The sequence below is a fragment of the Schistocerca cancellata genome, chromosome 2 (assembly GCF_023864275.1).
Source record: "Schistocerca cancellata isolate TAMUIC-IGC-003103 chromosome 2, iqSchCanc2.1, whole genome shotgun sequence".
Lineage (NCBI taxonomy): Eukaryota > Metazoa > Arthropoda > Insecta > Orthoptera > Acrididae > Schistocerca > Schistocerca cancellata.
In genome coordinates this window covers 949495627-949514316 of record NC_064627.1, presented here as the reverse complement: position 1 = coordinate 949514316, position 18690 = coordinate 949495627, and the positions used below count along the sequence as shown (strand labels likewise).

The 18690-nt window shown below is 43.0% G+C and overlaps 1 pseudogene; it reads left to right on the top strand.

Moving 5' to 3' along the window:
• Positions 1-10591: 10591 nt before the first annotated feature.
• On the top strand, positions 10592-10709 carry LOC126163842 (5S ribosomal RNA; annotated as a pseudogene).
• The last annotated feature ends 7981 nt before the right edge of the window (positions 10710-18690 follow it).

The window sequence follows — 18690 nt, the reverse complement described above, 5'->3', positions numbered from 1 at the left end:
CTGCTCCACTGCCCTCCTCCAGCCAGACTCTCCGCTCTGCCCGCACTCCATGCGGCCGAGTTCACACTACCAAAGATCCTACACACTTTGGTTCTCCACATGACCTATATATACAAATAGTAAAACAATTACAATATATAAAGACACAGGAACGTCATATCTTCAGGTAACAAAATAAAGGAAAGAAATTATAGTTCAATAGATGGAAATAGGAGGATATGCATTTCCAGCGTTAGAGACGCACTTGCCTTTCGCTTACGTATTTCGGAACCAGCTTTTGCTAGTGGGGAAGTGGGGAAGTGACAAACTGTGGAAAAAAATGGCAACTTTCCACGACTCTAATGAAGACTATGATGCTTTAAACAACAGTTTATGGTAACATGTCCAATACTTCGTCATTATAAAATTTCTGAAATGGACACCGTTGTCACGAACTTTAACTTCTTATTTGGTAGTGAGGCTGGTAACGCTCTTCAAGGTTCTGAAATTTTCAGCGTCCATTTTACAGGCTGAAACACTGAAACTGTGCAACTTGGTGTTACGGTGAGGCATTCCTTCGAGAGCTTCGAACTGTTATGAAGAAATGGACGTCAATGTAGCCAGTGAGCGTTCTTACAATAATCAAAATTTGTACTTTTTGCCCTTGTGGCAGTGAATATCAGAGAAACAGTGTGGCATCTTTTCGCAAATGTTCTTAATTACAGCGTAGGGGTACAGCACTGATTAAGCTGATTCACCGTAAAGTACATAATTGTCAGGAGCATAAATACAAAGTGACACAGACTACGAGGAATGTTTGAAATGAGCAGTGGCAGCCGTGGGCAGAGTTTCGACGTTTTTATAATTTCCGTCTAAACGCGATATAAAATGTTGGATTAATAACTTTGAAGAGACTGGATCTGCCCTCAAGATGAAACCGACAGGACGACCAAGAAGTGTGCGTTCTCCAGCGAACATTGATGTTGTACGCGAGTCTGTCTCACGGAGCCCACAGCCTTCAATTCGTAAGCAAGGAACAGTGGTTTGAATATCCAGGGAGAGTGTTCGCAGGATTCTTCATCTTGATTTAAAATTTCATCCGTACAAACTACAGATGGTGCAACAATTGAACGACAACGATTACCGATTACCATTAGGATTATGTCAACATATGATAACAAAAATAAACAATGACGAAGCATTTCTAAAGTAGTAGTGGATGTCAGATGAGGCACATTTTCATCTCACAGGTTATGTGAATAAACAGAATTACCGTCACTGGGCAAACATATACTCTTATGACTTTCATGAGCGTCCTTTACACGCTAGTGAAGTGACAGTATGGTCTGGTGTTTCATCACACAGGATTATCGGACCGTATTTTTTCGCAAATGAACAGGGGAACACAATAACTGCCAATGCCGATCGTTACGTTGATATGTTAGGAGCATTCGTTACACCTGCACTGAACAACTTTCCAAACGTTCAAGACGCCTGGTTTCAGCAGGACGGAGCGACAACACACACTGCTCGGCAATCAATGGCATATGTGCGAGAATTGTTTGGCAACTGTGAGATCTCGCGGTTCGGTACCATTCCCTGGCCCCGTAGATCGACACATTTCTCCGTTAGTGATTTTTTTTTGTGGGGCTACCTCAAGAACAAAGTCTACACGACCCGACCAAGAACCCTGGATGAGTCAGAACAGAGAATTCGGGATGTAATTCACTGTATCCCAGCTGAGATGTTGCAGGGCTCAATGATAAATCTCAACAACAGATTTCACGAATGTATTCGCAATGGAGTATGCCATCTAAAAGTAATTAAAAAAATGATTGAAACGTCCCCATAGAACAATTGTACAAGACTGTGCTTAAACTGACACACAATATTTTTGGCGCAACGCAATCTGACTTTCAAAAATCCCTACAAAGGAATGGCCCTAACTAACATTAACCTATACCTTTCACAAATCACTTCCCACACCAAAAATCTTCGTTACTCGAACTACTGCAATACAGCGAGCGCCACTACAGCCAGCTAAATAAAAGATTCAAACTACTGAAGGCACTAACTACTGATAGGCATAGTTAGCAAATGAAAGATTTTAATAGAGAACAAACAATGTATTTACCTTAATAATCATAATATATATAGCAGTTCATGCCATCCAGTCTTACAAATTTCAAATCTCCGCCATTTCTCTCCCCACATCCACCACTGCTGGCGGCTCACCTCCAACTGCGCAACGCTACGCGCTGTTCACATCCAGTAGCTGCCCAACACTACAATCGCAGACAACAATGCAAACTAGCCACAGACTGCATACAGCACAGCCAGTGATTTTCATACAGAGCGCTACGTAACGTTGCCAATTAGAAAACGTAAACAGCCTACATACATGATGAATGTCATCAATGTTTCCGTAAATGGCTAAGTTGTAAGGTCTCAATTACTATGAATGCAATTTCTTTCCTTCATCGCTTCTAGCTTTGGATTGTGGAAATGTTACTTTTTTGTGTGTCACCTTGTACATGAGACAATTTAAAAATCTACAGCATTGTACTTCAGGCGTTTATGGTTCTCAGCATGACAATTTTTTTTTTTTTTTCTCTGTCCATCTCGCTACAAGACTAATGTGCTTGTAAGTTTTGAGTTTGGATGGAGTTGTCACCGTAAATAATTTTGAATATTGTTCACAAAAGTCCCGATTCCTTCATTGCCCTCATGGGAAAGTTTAACTTACTAATGCAAACAAAATAAAAAAGACTATATAAAAATCTGAGCGACTAAGCCGGCGACGTAATATGTTAATTGAAAATCTCACTCGGTGCGCATACTTTGTAGCTTGCGGGGAGTTTTTCATGGTCTGATTGACCACAAGTGTCCTGTATCAAATTTTTTGTCTCGAATTTCCCTACAATACTGTGGCACGTTGCCAAGAGTTACCCTTTTCAACTTTATGTAGAGGACGCGGTCGTAAGACTCCTTTCTAAAGCAGCGTCCACACCAGACTCTCCGCCTCTCGAAGCACCCCGCCGGTACGAACACATGTCACAGTGAAGCGCAGGACAACAGAGCAGCTCAGAGCTGCGCAGAATGCAGCAGAGTGTTCGCAGGAGCGAAGCAATGTTCCAGTGTGCATGTGGGTGCGTCAGTAACGAGTAACGCCGTCCGAACAGATCGGGGCAAGAACGAACCATTTCCTCTGCTGGACCTACACAGCGCGGAACTTGTTCGTTACTGCACAGCACGGTACACTGCAGCGCGACCGGTGTGGACACGGCTTTACATTGGTAGATACCCAAAAAAACGAAACAGAAAAACAAGAAAATTAAGAACGAGCAGTCGTTCTGGTCCAGATGGGCCAACGGGGGCTGACCGAGCAGCGTGTCATCCTGTTGCAATGTTGTCATTCGGATATGGTATGGAGGGATGTAAGGTCAGCACACCATTCTCCCGGCCGTTGTCTATAGGGCCTCACATCATTTCTAGTGTGCCAGGAGATCCTTCTACAGAACCACAATTTCAGGCTTCTTCCAGAGTGCCGAAGTAAGACAAGCTTTTCGAAATGACCTGTCGACAACGTTAGGTGATTTGTTAAACAACTGTGAGACAATAGCTACAGAATAATCCACAGTATAATTCTCCATTTCCTCCGGAACATATTGACATGAATGCTCAAATGATAATAGTTTCAATTAACGCAGAATTACTCTGTCAGCTTAACCCTCCGTTACTCGGGCGAAAATTTGTGACATCGTCACTCGTGCGGATGACTGGTGTCATCCACAAGCAAGCGATCTATTTGTATACTTTGAACGGTCTTTATGACTGGTTGTACGATTTTTTATTAAATCTAAATATAATACAGTTAATATTTGTAGACAGTATAATATATTCTAACGTTGGAAACAGATTGACCAATCGAAGAACAATATCTTCAGCTGAATTACTGGCATTACATGATCCCTCTTGTCGCTTACCGCCATACCGTTCTAAATTCAAAGTGTAAGCTGTTTTTACATCTGCCAAAGCAAACACTTTTAACCTATACTTTGCTGATTTGCTAGAAATATATTGCCTGCACGAGCAGTTTCCTCTAAATGCCAAAAGCTGTTCGTCAACAGTAAGATACTCAGGAGGTGAAAAATATTTTTGGCAATTGTTCGTGAATAGTTCAAGCACCTTTCTGATAGACCCTGAGAGCAGCCATCTCGTCAGTCTCTCTGCGAACACCTCTGTCATTAATAATATCAAACCTCAGACATCTCAACAGAAAGCTGAATCGGTTTTCACTTATGCATAAATAACATGGTTCAAGTCCGTTTCCTTTTGAGTTATCCCACAATTTTGACATACTCTTCCTAGAAAATCTCAAAGATGCACATAGATATGAGAAACCAATGAAAGCTCTGATCTCTATCGTATCTGTGTCTTTAGCATCCCTTTCCCTAGAGAAGTTACCACGAACTTACTTGATGTATATATATATTAGTGCATGTTGCGATTGTTCTTATTATGACTTCATCCAAGAACAGATTCAGAAATTCTATTTCTGTCTTTTTTATACGAGCTTGATTTTTTGGTCCAGGCAAATGCGTAATAAAATTAAGGGATCTGCTTCTAACACTGGTAGGATATTTATTTTTCCTCCGTTTAGTTATTCCATCTTTCCCTGAAAATATGAATCCTCTTGAGTTACTTCTTCCTGTGATTCATATTCATAATTTTCTGACACTTCTTGTCCTGTTCCTGAATCATGACCGCTTCCATGAACAGAATCCTCAGTCTCTGAGTCAGCGCTATCTCTGTGAGCATCTTCATCACTCAGCTCATTGAATCATTCCAACCATACATCACTACTAAACTCTGCCCGAGGATTTTTGCCTTTGACATTTCTTCCACAATTGAAAGAGAAGGAGAAAACTAGGTAACATGGAAGGTAACTGCAATCAGTTTCAATACGTCTAAATTTACACACGTGAAAGATCGTTTGAATCTAGGAAAGCAATAAGGTAATACAGACTTATTTTGTTTCATATTGTGGCAGCAGAGCACGCGCGGATGACATGTGTCCTCCAGACTATAAAAATGTGCAATAAACAATGTATTTTTCGTAACTGAAAGCCAACAATGATTGGAGCTAACAGCCGAAGAGTTAACAGAAAGGTACTGAAAATGGCGCGAACTCAATACTGCTCTGTCAGACAAAATTGAGCGGGAAAGTCTTGTGAATGATGAGTGTCATCCGAGCGAGCAACGGAGGGTTAAATAAATAATTAGCTAAAGACTTAACAAAAATTTTAATACACGGAAATAAATTCTCTGAATGCGAATAACTTCGATTCAGCAGTGTTAGGTATAGCTCTGTACTACCTATTGGTGACATACGAAAATTTGTGTCGATCCGTATGGGACTCGAACCCCATTTCTCCGCTTATCGCAGGCGATCGCCTTATCTATATGGCTATCAGTGCACGCCACCTAACACAGCTGATATCAAGTTATTCACAGTCAGCAAACTCATATCGAAGTAAAACCGTATGGGGACCGAGACTCGAACTCGAGACCTTTACCTTTCGCGGGCAAGTGCTCTACCATCTGAGCTACCCAAGCACGACTCACGCCCCGTCCTCACAGCTTTACTTCCGGCAGTACCTCGCCTCCTACCTTCCAAACTTTACAGAAGCTCTCATTCTGGAAACATCCCCCAGGCTGTGGCTAAGCCATGTCTCCGCAATATCCTTTCTTTCAGGAGTGTTAGTTCTGGAAGGTTCGCAGGAGAGCTTCTGTAAAGTTTGGAAGGTAGGGGGCGAGGTACTGGCGGAAGTGAAGCTGTGAGGACAGGGCGTGAGTCGTGGTTGGGTAGCTCAGATGGCAGAGCGCTTGATCGCGAAAGGCAAAGGTCCCGAGTTCGAGTCTCGGTCCGGCACACGGTTTTAATCTGCCAGGAAGTTTCATACCAGCGCACACTCCGCTGCAGAGTGAAAATCTCATTCATATCGAAGTAACTTAGGACGGCTGTGTTTCGTTAACAGTGTCTGTTCAGCCAGACATGCAGGTAACTATTACATGACGAGACGTGCAAGAGACGTTAACATCTGATGTCTGGATTCCTCATAGTGTCTCACTCGCACCGGGTTACAGAGTACAGTTGCGATCGTTTAAGTAATGAATGAAGGAGACTGTGGTACAGGGATGTAGGCAGTGCGACTTGTGGAAGTTTGAGTCGGTTCGGGACGGGTGCACGGATGGGCTGTGGATAAGGTGGCCGCTCACTATAAGTGGGAAATCCGGGTTCGATTCTGGTTCCTGCAAGAATTTTCATATGTCACCTGACACAGCTGCAGCCGAGTTATTCGCATCCAGCGAATTTATTCAGCACTAATTTCTGACAGCCAGTGTCTGTTAATCGAGACATGCAGGTAAAAATTTTAGCTGAAGTGCTCTCTGCTGTCTGTACTCGCGTCTCATTCACATTCCTATCATTACATTTCTCAGAACAATCCAGTTTAACAACGCACTGTAAACTAAGGAGTGTCTACAGAGAGTTCCGGCAGGATAGAACAAACGAGAAAGGAGTTACGTATTCCAGCAACTTGTTGAGTTGGGTAAAAATATAGACCTGAAGCCAGAAAAGTGTAGCGTCTCTAATGATTCTTCCCGAACAGACGGTCGCGTGCAGTGCAGCACGGTGGACAAACAAATTGGTCTTCTCCTGGCGCCTGGGAATATCCTTCCTTGCACGGCCGAAATACACTTGCACCGCGTCGCCCTTAATGAAGCCATTTATACTCAAAACTGTGTGAAAAAGCGTGGCGTAAGCGAGCAGTCGTCGGCGGTGGCGGCGCCGTTCGTGACTGCAGGCGTCGCGGCGCCGGCGCCCCGGCGTAGCCTACCCTGCCGTACCCCGCGCCGCCCCGCCCCGGCCGGTATGAATTCCCTCCCTTCGGTTACCGGCTTATTATCATAAACAATGCGCCGTAAAGTAGGCGCTCAGTGGGCAGCCGACACCGCGTTGTCTCAGCTAATCTGCACGCGCATCTGCGACCATATTTTAAGCGAGTTCCCCGCTTCTTGGAGGCGCCTCATGAATAATGCAGGTAGTACTGGCAAAGCGGTTCAGAAATTTAGTAAGAGGGAGGAGGGGAGCGTGAGCCGTGGGCGGGTCGGCAGCTTGCCAGCTTCTGATGAGGCGCCGGCCCTAAGTCCCGCAAGGCACGGAACTACATCGACCTCGGCGCAACCATTACACAGGCTCGCGTTAATCGTGTGGACATTTGGGAAAACTTATTGCTTTAACTCATTATTTTCTCGTATGGTTTTAACAACATATTCAATCGTCTGCTATAACCAAGTTGCTAAGATGTACCAATTTTACTTCATTTAGGCAATCCACAAGGTCTTTCTAACGAACAAACATCGAAGAAGTTGGAGCTATCTTTTGTGTTAGCAGAAGAGCCAACACCGTGTTACGAGTGGAGGCCGAAATGCACGCATTTTAGCTCACGCAGGCTGGCGTGAGGAGGGAACGGCTCTATTGACGTAAGGTCTGGAACATGACAAGGAATTAGAATTCAGAAAGCGGAAGTAATTAGTTTGATACTTAACTTTAATCCGTTAATGATGAACGTCGCTTTTGACGGTACATGATTCACAATATTATCTGTTCAGAATACATTCCTAGTAACTGAATATGGCGCCTTGCTAGGTCGCAGCAAATGACGTAGCTGAAGGCTATGCTAAACTGTCGTCTCTGCAAATGAGAACGTATGTAGACAGTGAACCATCGCTAGCAAAGTCGGCTATACAACTGGGGCGAGTGCTAGGGAGTCTCTCTAGACTAGACCTGCCGTGTGGCGGCGCTCGGTCTGCAATCACTCATAGTGGCGACACGCGGGTCCGACGTATACTAACGGACCGCGTCCGATTTAAAGGCTACCACCTAGCGAGCGTGGTGTCTGGCGGTGACACAACAGTATCTACATCAACGTATGCAGACTGTAAACGATAACTGTTGACATCGTACCACACTAGCATAGAGCAGGTCAAGAGCAAGAATTTGATATGCGACACTTGTGGTCCGTCAAGTTGGGGAACTTCCTCATATTGTCCTACAAAACACGTGTAAGCTACCGCGTATGCAAGTGGTAACCTATCGCTCACTTCGAGCAAAGTACACTTCTCGAAGCCCGTCCGGCTAGCCGTGCGGATTAACGCACTGCTTCCCGACCGGGAAGGCGTGCCGGTCTCCGGCACGAATCCGCGCGGCGGATTATTGTCGAGGTCCGGTGTACCGGCTAGTCTCTGGATGGTTTTTAAGGCGGCCTGCCATCTGCTTCGGCAAATGCGGTCCTTTGATCTTCTTACATTTAATTTTTTTTTTTACAGTTGTCAACACATTTACCCACACTGACACATCACCGCACTGGACTCGCATTCGGGAGGACGACGGTTCAATCCCCCGTTCGGCCATCCTGATTTAGGTTTTCCGTGATTTTCCTAAAACGCTCCAGGCAAAATGTCGGGACGGTTCCTTTGAAAGGGCACGGCTGACTTCCTTCCCCGTCCTTCGCTAATCCGATGAGACCGATGACCTCGCTGTTTGGTCTATTCCCTCAAACAACCCAACCCACACTGACACAGATTCAGATTCATTTATTTTACGATTTTTCCTGGTCCTGAGAAGCAAGGGCATCGAAGATAGGTAATGCGATTTACCCGTATCTCTATTGTAGACCCCGCCGATCTGAAATGTCTGATAAACAATGACGTCACGGCTGTTAAAACGTTCTAGCCCTGCAACTTTATCGACTTTAGGTCCTCGTACTAGAGCAACGGTGACCCAGCTATTACCGTGCTGATTGATATCACTGTTGATAAGGGTAAAGTTAAGCACTCCACCACAGAACACTGATGGACCCTGCAGGATGACTTGTGCACTTACAGAGTTCTTAGTATTAATAGAAAAATTATCTGTTGCTTTATAGACTGTAAGGCGGGTACGCCTTCTCCTCCTATAATACCGTGATATCTTCTGCGTGAGCGATCGATGCATCTGCACGTGTTAAGAAGGCGTCAGTCTTCGTGCAACGGCACAGGACAGTACACAGCAGCATCGTCTGCAAACAGTGTAATAGCGATGCTCAAAATGCCTCCTAAATCATTTTTATATATTAAGAACAGCAGGGGGCCATTTCTTCCCTGAACACCCCAAATGTCACTTCTGTTCAAGTCGATGACTTTCCGTCAGTTACTAAGAACTGTGTCATCTTTTTGACAGGAAATCATGAATGTAATCCTAAAACTAGGGTGGGGGATAGTAAGAACACAATTTGATTGGAAGACGTTTGTGAGCAACAGTGTAAAAGCCTTCTTGAAATCTAAAAATACTGCAACAGCTTGAGAAGAAAGACGTAATGTATACTTATTACAAGACGAAAAAGCAAATAACAGTGCATGGAAACAAGTGTGAGAACAAAACGAGCAAGAAATCAATAAATGATCGAGTTGGAATATGACTGCCGGCCTCGGTAGCCGAGCGGTTCTAGGCACGTCAGTCCGGAACCACGCGGTTGCTACGGTCGCAGGTTCGAATCCTGCCTAGGGCATTGATGTGTGTGATGTCCTTAGGTTACTTAGGTTTAAGTAGTTCTAAGTTCTAGGGGACTGATCACCTCAGACGTTAAGTCCCATAGTGCTCAGAGCCACTTGAATCATTTTCATCTATGTATTTCTCACAAATACATTTGTTAATGTCGCCTTTTATACGCTTTAACCATCTTTATCCACAGTTTATGTAACCTTCGGCTGAAGTACGGTTTTTATCATCTGTCAGCCCTCCCCCGTTGTGCAGCGCTGAATTGAATCCGCTGACAGTGCCCCAATCCCAATTTCCCCCCCCCCCCCACCATGCACAGAATTTCCACTACCATTACATGTTACCTCGACACAAACAAAGTAAAAAACACCACACCATAACCACTATGAGAGACGCTGGATTGTGTAGCAGTTCTAACGCCACTAGCATAAACGACCAGTAACTTCATGTGACAAAGACAAATAAAAGGAATCTTTGAAGACAGCTGAAGAATGTCTGATTGAAAACAATAATTCAAAACGGTGTCTTGCATAAGGCGGTATTCCTCTGCAACCTTCTGTAAATTCTTTACTATAATTAGCTGTACGTTACGGTTGCATGAGCGACTTCTACGATTTCTTTGAATTCTGTATACAGCTGGTTGAAGACTCTGTTGTGATATTGATTGAAGTTATTTTTGCATGGTTATGACCAATGGCAGTCTAGCAGAAGAAGAGTATGTCGTATTTTTGTTATAATTTGTCCTTGGTTCAAATGGCTCTGAGCACTATGGGACTCAACATCTTAGGTCAGAAGTCCCCTAGAACTTAGAACTACTTAAACCTAACTAACCTAAGGACATCACACAAACCCATGCCCGAGGCAGGATTCGAACCTGCGACCGTAGCAGTCCCGCGGTTCCGGACTGCAGCGCCAGAACCGCTAGACCACCGCGGCCGGCAATTTGTCCTTGATTTCTATTCTCTTACTACAGTGGACGGTAATATTTCTCATAGTTGTATGATAGATGCTAACGGCCTTGCCGCAGTGGTAGCACCGGTTCCCGTCAGATCACCGAAGTTAAGCGCTGTCGGGCTGGGCTAGCACTTAGATGGGTGACCATCCGGTCTGACGGACGCTGTTCGCAAGCGGGATGCACTCAGCCCTTGTGAGGCAAACCGAGGAGCTACTTGATTGAAAACTAGCGGCTCCGGTCTCAGAAACTGAGGATGACACGGCAGCTGGTCAGTACCGCTGGGCCTTCGTGGCCTGTTCGGGAGGAGTTTATTTTAGTTTTAGTGTGATAGATTCTGAAGATGGCTATTGTATAGCCGAAACTAGTACTTCTGTTACAAAACATTGTGATCAAGGCAATTAAGTAAAAAATTAGGTATGGTGGCTGATGGGACACGGGCAGCATTGGCCAACGCTGTCGCCGGACACCACAGCTCCAAAGCGAGAGGGGCAGTGGTCACCGGAAAAGAAAGAGAAGCAGGTGAAAGGACATGACCAGAGGGCGAAGTTACGGCCGGGTGGCTGGTACGGCATCTACGCTGACAACAAAACCAGGCGAGATACTCGAAAACATGAAAAACGGCACAGAGTAATGCGTGTGACTCAGCATGCATCATGCACGGAGAGCAGATAATAAGTCGTGCTTGGGAGCGTAATAATGGAAGGGAGCAGAAGAAAAAAAATCGAAGCAATGTCATAAATTTGTAATCTTTGAGAATATCTCTCGTGGAGAAAAACAGCGGTATGCCTAAAATACTTTAAAAATTTATTAAAACCGTCTTGTCGGCAGTAAAATATTTATTTGCAATGGTTACCGACTTCGGTCAGGATGTTACCATTTTCAAACCATTTATGCTGTGGTGTGAGGAGTTGGTGGTGAACGGCGCTGGTGTTGAGACTCCACTAACGTAGTCTCCTGCAGTTGACATTCGTGGAGTCGCAACACCTGCTCCGTTCACCGCTACCGCCGGCCATCATGATGTAAACTATCTGAAGATGGTCACATTCCGACCGAAACTGATGACCGCTACAAATAAATATTTTATTGCTACAAAGACTGTTTTATAATCAGTTTTTAAATAATTTGATAAAATCCGCAAAAGAAACTGACATAGGGGCACGAGAAGAGATGATCGTCCTAGATCAGATATGTGTAACAGAAACGAAGTCCGTGGTGAAGTCGGTCACATGCTCTCACAACACAAGAACACGGTCGAATTGCCACTGTAGCAGTACCTGTCCCATGGTGGATTACCAGCACTGGTGCGGTTCGATGTAAATGTGAGCTGCAGACTCAATTCGGGGAAAGCTCCAAGTGATCGGCTGCGGGATACGCTCAACGTCTGGCTCAGCTGAGCGAAAATCTGAGGAGGAATATCAGCAGTCGCCGTAGAGGCTCGTGACCTTTGGATACAAGCTACTTCAGTCGACTGTAGCACCGCCGGTGCAGTTGTGCATACTGCCTATGAGCGATGAAGTTGCCCTTGACGGCGCATGCTAGCATTTAGCGTGTAAATGATTATTTGTGATCAGTACTGTGTCCACATCATATAATGTACCGGATAGTTATGATGAAACAGACGGTGTTCCGAGTGCTTCATTGAGGGCTGGTCCCTGAAGAGCCATCGAAGTATGCTGAAAAAACAATAGTCCCGCATTCTGCCACCAGGTGAAAAAATGACGCTATAAGCAGACACAATGTGGTGTGGGGGCAGGAAAAGGGGAGGAACAACTGAACACGTGATAATGGTGGTTCCGTCACGTTTACTAGCACGTGGTCGCAAGTTAGAAACATGTGTCCAGTGTGGTCTCCCTGTAGGGAAGCAGCCTACTCACACCATATAGCATTCATATGCTTTCAATTGTGTGCCAGCCTAGTCCGCTGTAACTAGCTATGACGACACGAATGTTGCGCAATACCTTAAAAATAAAATAAATAATCTGAAAAGTTAATAGCATGTCAGGCGTGATGTTAAAATAATAATGTGTTAAGTTTCAGTTTAGTAACTTCAACAGTTTTCGAAATTTGGACTTTGTACGCAAAAATCATCGGCGCAACAGGAAGGAGCTAGAAACTTCAAAATTTATATTCGGATTCCTCTTTCGTTTTAATTTCATGGAAACAGCATGCTGGATCTCACAAAGTAATATTTTGTCTGAAATTCGTGATTTTCTATTTTTGTGTCCTAAGAGTTCGGAAGCAAGATAGTTTATGTAAGTGTTTAGATAAAGCTGGGATGTTTAGATTTATGTAGGATGGAGATACGCTATAATAACAAAGATGTGAGAAGTTTCCAAAAGGTAGCTATGAAACTATAGCTGTAGCGTCTCTCCAAAGGGCAAGTTCAGAGCTCATCTGTTGCGTGAAGTGCAACTAAAATAATTCTCTCACCAAAAGTATTTAACCTAGCCACATTAGAATTTTACTATAGATACTCACCTGTTCGCTGATTGCACAAATCTAGAGCTTCATTGGCCTTCAGCGAATAAAGCAGTTAATTATTTGGTCATTTGAAGTGGTGCTTTACTACCCCAGCGGATAGTCAGTAAAGCAAAGGCTGTCGGCTGCACCTTCGTCGGTCCGCACCGTGGCTATATAAATAAGAACGTGCGAGCTAGAGTAAGGCCCCAGATCTCTTCTAGATTCGTATCAGTGCGCACTCCGAGTCGGAAGCCGCGTCGCGTTTATATAGTTGCCAGAAACAGCCTTGGATGCCGTATTATGTAACTCAGTATGCATGTAACAATGAGTTCGCATTGGAGTAAAGTGTTAATTACGGAATGACTCCAGTGATTTAGTCTCAGTTTGCGCATGTCGTATTTTCACGTGTCGCCGCTGGACAGACTTTCTACCATTACTAGCATGGCGTTTGATGAGTATTAACATCAAATTTTTGCGACCATTCACTTTGAAATTTTACATCGATAACGATTGTTGAACAGTTTCATTATCTAAGGATAATAGGATTTGTGCAATAGACTCTGAACAGCTCTGATAGTAAGATAGGTGATAGGGGTAATTATTTGTCAGGAATTTTAAGCTTTATCGTTTTCAGAATATACTGAAAATTGTTATAGTAAACTGCATTTTATATGAATTCCAGACAGCATCCTAAATCCTCAGACTAATGAACTTCAATAATCAATAACATAAATTCTCCCTCAGAGTGGGCACAGTGAACTCTAATTACTTGCATCAGGTTTTTGCTAATCACTTTCTGGTTGCCAACATTGTAGTTAGAGTGCCTGTGTTGAGAACGGCAACAAAAGAAATACATAATAGAAATAAATCTTTATTTTCCACCCCCCGCCCCACATCCCAACGTAGCAACTTGCTGCATCCGTAACACGGTATGGTCGGCAGTTGATCGCAGCGTATCCGGTTCATTCAGATCGATATGTAGTAATATGCTAGCCTTCAGATCAGGAACAGTTCAGATACATCCCTGATAGACACGATCTTTCAGATGCCTCACAATCAAAAGTCACATGAATTTGTTGATTTGGGTCAGAGAGTCTGGAAAGTCACACATCTTAAAATTACGTATAGATGATGCAGTCTTTACCCAAGGTTCCTCGAACCAAATCTATCACCTGGCAATCGACATGCTCTGTCGCCCCATCTTGCTTGAAAATAATGGTGTGAACACAGATGGAATTATGTGTCGCACAAGGACGTCCTTATAATACGCAGATTCCAATGTACGCTTAAAAGACCTGCAGGCGTCATCTCCTCGAAGAACAGCGGAAGGAGAATAAAGAAAGTTGTCGAACCACACAACGCAGTCATGTATTCTGAGTGCAATGGACGCTCCTGCTTCGTATGTGACAGAGTGGGAGCCCATATGCGACAGTTCTGTGCAGTCATGCACCGTCCTGAATGCGTGCCGAAAACGAATGGCAACGACAGGGTGTAGAATATTATCTTACGTCTTCATTTGATGATCATTCTGAATCCTATAGGGATACCAGTGTAAAACGCGCCGCCAAATATTTTGAACAGTTGGCTAGAGGAGACACAATTCCCATCAGACAGCTTGAGCGCTAGCTCTAGAATTTGAGGCATGTGCTGCAAGGTCGGCTATAGCTATGGGAATGGACCACCTGCTTCTGCCTGTTGCACCACCTAATTCACCTATCTCTTAAAACTTCTTTGTCATGTTCTTTAGCTCATCTACTGACATAGGGTCCCTTCGCTACTCTCTCTGTGGGCAATTTTTCCCGCAATGCAGCGCTGCTTGTGCTGCTTTGCTGATAAAACAACTTAATCACCAGTGTTCGGCCTTCCTCCTCAACAGCCATCGCGTTTCATACGGATAATTTCAACCATCCTAACCCACTAACGCTCACTTCACAAAAGAAATCAACAAGGGTCGCAATGTGACAAACAGCATACTGACGTCAAAACAGGAAACGTTTCACGTCCTGATTGCTCACAGGGCCATGTTTTTACCTGGCCGCAGAAACAGGAACTACTATTTTTTTCATCACATTCCGTGAGCGCGTGGTGAACATACCTACGGTGTTTCAGCATCCTGCGACCTATACAGCCCGCACTGCAGCTCTCGGAACCGCGTCAGTTTAATTATAACCGCCCGAAAGAGTGACCGAGGGTTGGCCATGGAACGGACAAACTTTTCGTCGTGCGCATTGTGCCGGAAGCAGCAGTGGACGACTAACAGCCAAATAATAGAGTATCTGTATTTTTTTAAATAACAAATATGTTTTGAACTTCTTACTTTCAGTGAAACATGAGTTCCTATTTTTCTCATCTCACATTTATTTTTCGTTGTTTACATTGAATTTTTCTTTATTGTTCCGTCATACAATTAAGGAAAAGTGAAAACATGCGATATAAGTGGGTGCTATGTGTTATAACTTTTTTTAAAAAAATGTGGTAACAGCAAATTTAACTGCACGTGTTGCTGTCTGTCGCCTGCAGTACAGTTTACATTCCAGTACAGTTTGTCACCTAAATTAATAAGTGCTGTTCTTTATATAAAGGAAAAAATTTCACCTAAAATGAAACTTCTGGTTCTGGGTCTTTTTCTTTAAAAAAATTGTTGATGTAGTTTATCTAACCACCACTTATTCGTTTCTTTCATTTTCATCACTGATATGACGATTATGTTTTTGTTCCGTTCCTACATTACTCTGAATTTTTGGAAAAAGTTAGTTGCTCGTTTGTCATTAGAGCCTGTAAACAGTGATGGTCTACGTAAAATTTGTGTGGAAAGTTGTTTGTAATTTGCTCCAACTTCGTGCTTTCAACATTTCCAAAACTCTATGATCTATATTCGCAACATACTTTCATAATGAGATGCTATCGGCAGTCGTGTGTCGCCTGCTGTCCACCTCCTGAGACCATTATGACACTGAAAACTGCTTTTCTACGAGAAAGACACCATTTCTGAGAATTAACTTCTCATTGTTGGGTTTCAACGTATTGTTAAAGTTCGTAAATGACATAATGCTACGCTTTTACTGAAACGGTTCAAATGGCTCTGAGCACTATGGGACTTAACATCTGAGGTCATCAGTCCCCTAGAACTTAGAACTACTTAAACCTAACTGCCCGAGGCAGGATTCGAACCTGCGACTGTAGCAGCAGCGCGGTTCCGGACTGAAGCGCCTAGAACCGCTCGAACACAGCGGCTTGCACGAAGCAGACAGTTAGCCTAGATCCTGGAGCTGAAGATGGTTAAATTGAAATTATGTATTTTTTAGTATGTAATAAGTTTCCATCTCTCCACTAATGTTTATCATTTTACATTCGACAGGGAATAAAGATTTACCTTGGAAGAAAGGATTTTGCGCGTTAGAGATTAGCAGGTCATTGTACAGCGTCTTTAGGACTCGGAGGATGGCAGAGTGAGGCGGGCGCGATTGTTTAAGGAATCCGTATGGTGCACGCAACTCCTCATGGAGCCCCATTCAAAAAAAATTTCTAAAATTTTTGCACTGGTGTTTTTAACTGCACCAATTTTTACGTAAATAAGCTGGCGTAGATGAACTGTATTATAACACGTGACAATAGAAAATTATGCATACCATTCACAGTTGATTACTTCCGAATAAACGGTACGACTTTACAGAAGTCATTCAGCTGTCTCGGTGATCAGAAGAAACAAATGGCGAAAAATTTACCAGTGTTGAGCAGCTTTGCTGGAAATGTTTGTCGCTTTGCACCAATTAAAATAACGGTTCTTTCTTCTCTGAGTTATTGTCTCATTTAACTCTGTCTTATATTCTCATGAAGAGGAATGAACGTTGTGCCCATCGCATGGCCTAAAGCATAGCTGTATGGGCGTTAGCAGCTTGGCCATCACTAAATTCCTTGCCATAATGTCCAGCGATACTCTCCGCTACACTACACAACGTATGAGGAGCAACTTTTCAAAACGCATTATGTCAACTGGACAAAATTGAGTTTGATGTTAAATCCGATATTTTATTACCCACTCTACACACTCCTGCAATCAGACTGTGCCCAAACGCATTTTAAAACCTTCAAAAAGAGTGCTGAAAAGTATCAGATACAACAAATAGCTTTTTTTCCTCTAGTATGACGGAATCAAGGTGCATCAAGTCCAACAGTTGTCTTTATTTAGTTTTATTAAGCTACGTTGGCTACAATGTAAGACTGGTGGACTACAGCGGAACCCTTTAACTGACCAACAATCACCAGTTAATATTCGTTTTCAGTATTACAGCATTGTTGTGTATAAACGTTTATCTTTCTGTCTGTTACATTTACAGAAGTCAGAGGTAAAAACTTTGTTGTGCTAAGATGAAGAGTATTATAGCGAGTGAATGTGAGACTGTCGGAGAGGAAATAAATCGTGGAACGAGAACACTAATGAAGAGCAAATCATAAAGGGAATTACAATACGAAAACAGGTAAAAGTAAAGAGTAACAAAATTACTGTTTTTGCAAAGCTATACAAATTAATCTATTTGTATAATTATTTCCCTGGTAATTTTTTATTGTCAGATATGGGGCTAAAGATCCTCATCTCATGATCTTTTTACCTCCTTGCCAGTATAAAGTAGGACATTTTTGCTGATGTTAGATTCCTGATAACAGCCTACACAAAACTAAAAGAGTAGTGTTAAACCAGACAAAAAGAACTAGACAAAAGGCTTTTCTTCCTTCTCAACGTGAGCAGTCCTAAGCGCAGGAGAGTATGTAATGATCCGAAAAATAAACCAATTGCTGTAACAGTGCAGTATCATGTAAGTAAAAAATCGTCCAGTTTATTACTTATTACTCCGATAAAACGTGTTAGAAGAATAATATTGCAATTGCTATTTTCAATGCTTTTCTGGTTTACTCAAAAGGTGGTAGGTTTCCTGTGTGTGCTGCTTTCTTCAGGAAGGTTTTTGGCATTGGTTAAAAAGAGTGCATACCATCGCTTATGGGCTTAAAACAGTAATGCAGTGCTTGACAAGAGAGGAGGAGACCATAAATCTGGAAAGTATAGCGCAAAAAGGAGAAAGGTAACTAAATTCATTTCACATCCACATGCAAGGGAGAGTCACTTCTCCAGAAGTAAGAGCCAGCGCCTTCATCTGCGAAGTGACCTGAGTATAAACAAACTTTTACTCATGTATAACAGTTCATCACATCAGATCTGAAAGTGAAGACAATGTTTTATACGAAAATATTTAATACAAAATTTAATCGAGGTTTATAGACTCCAGCAAGTGATACCTGCCATAAAATGTGTCACCAAATGAAATCTGCTACAGACATCAACACAAAAAATAAGCTAATGATTGAACTTGGGTCTCATAAATTAAGAGCTAGAGCTTTTCACAAATTAATAAAGCAAACTTATGACTGTACCCTGACATTTGCCTTTGATTTACAGCAGATGCAACCTCTCCCAAAATTAGCTATTGGTGAGGCATACTATGCAAGACTGATATCTCTGTACTCCTTTTGTGTAACAAATATGTCAGGTACAGAACCTACATTTTACATTTGGAATGAAACGAAGACGGTCACAACTAATTTTCTCTGCCATCGCCGATTTCTTAAAGAAATTGACCATTGGCACATCCGTCACATTTCTCAGATTGGTCGCGGATGGATGTGGTGGCCAAAAGAA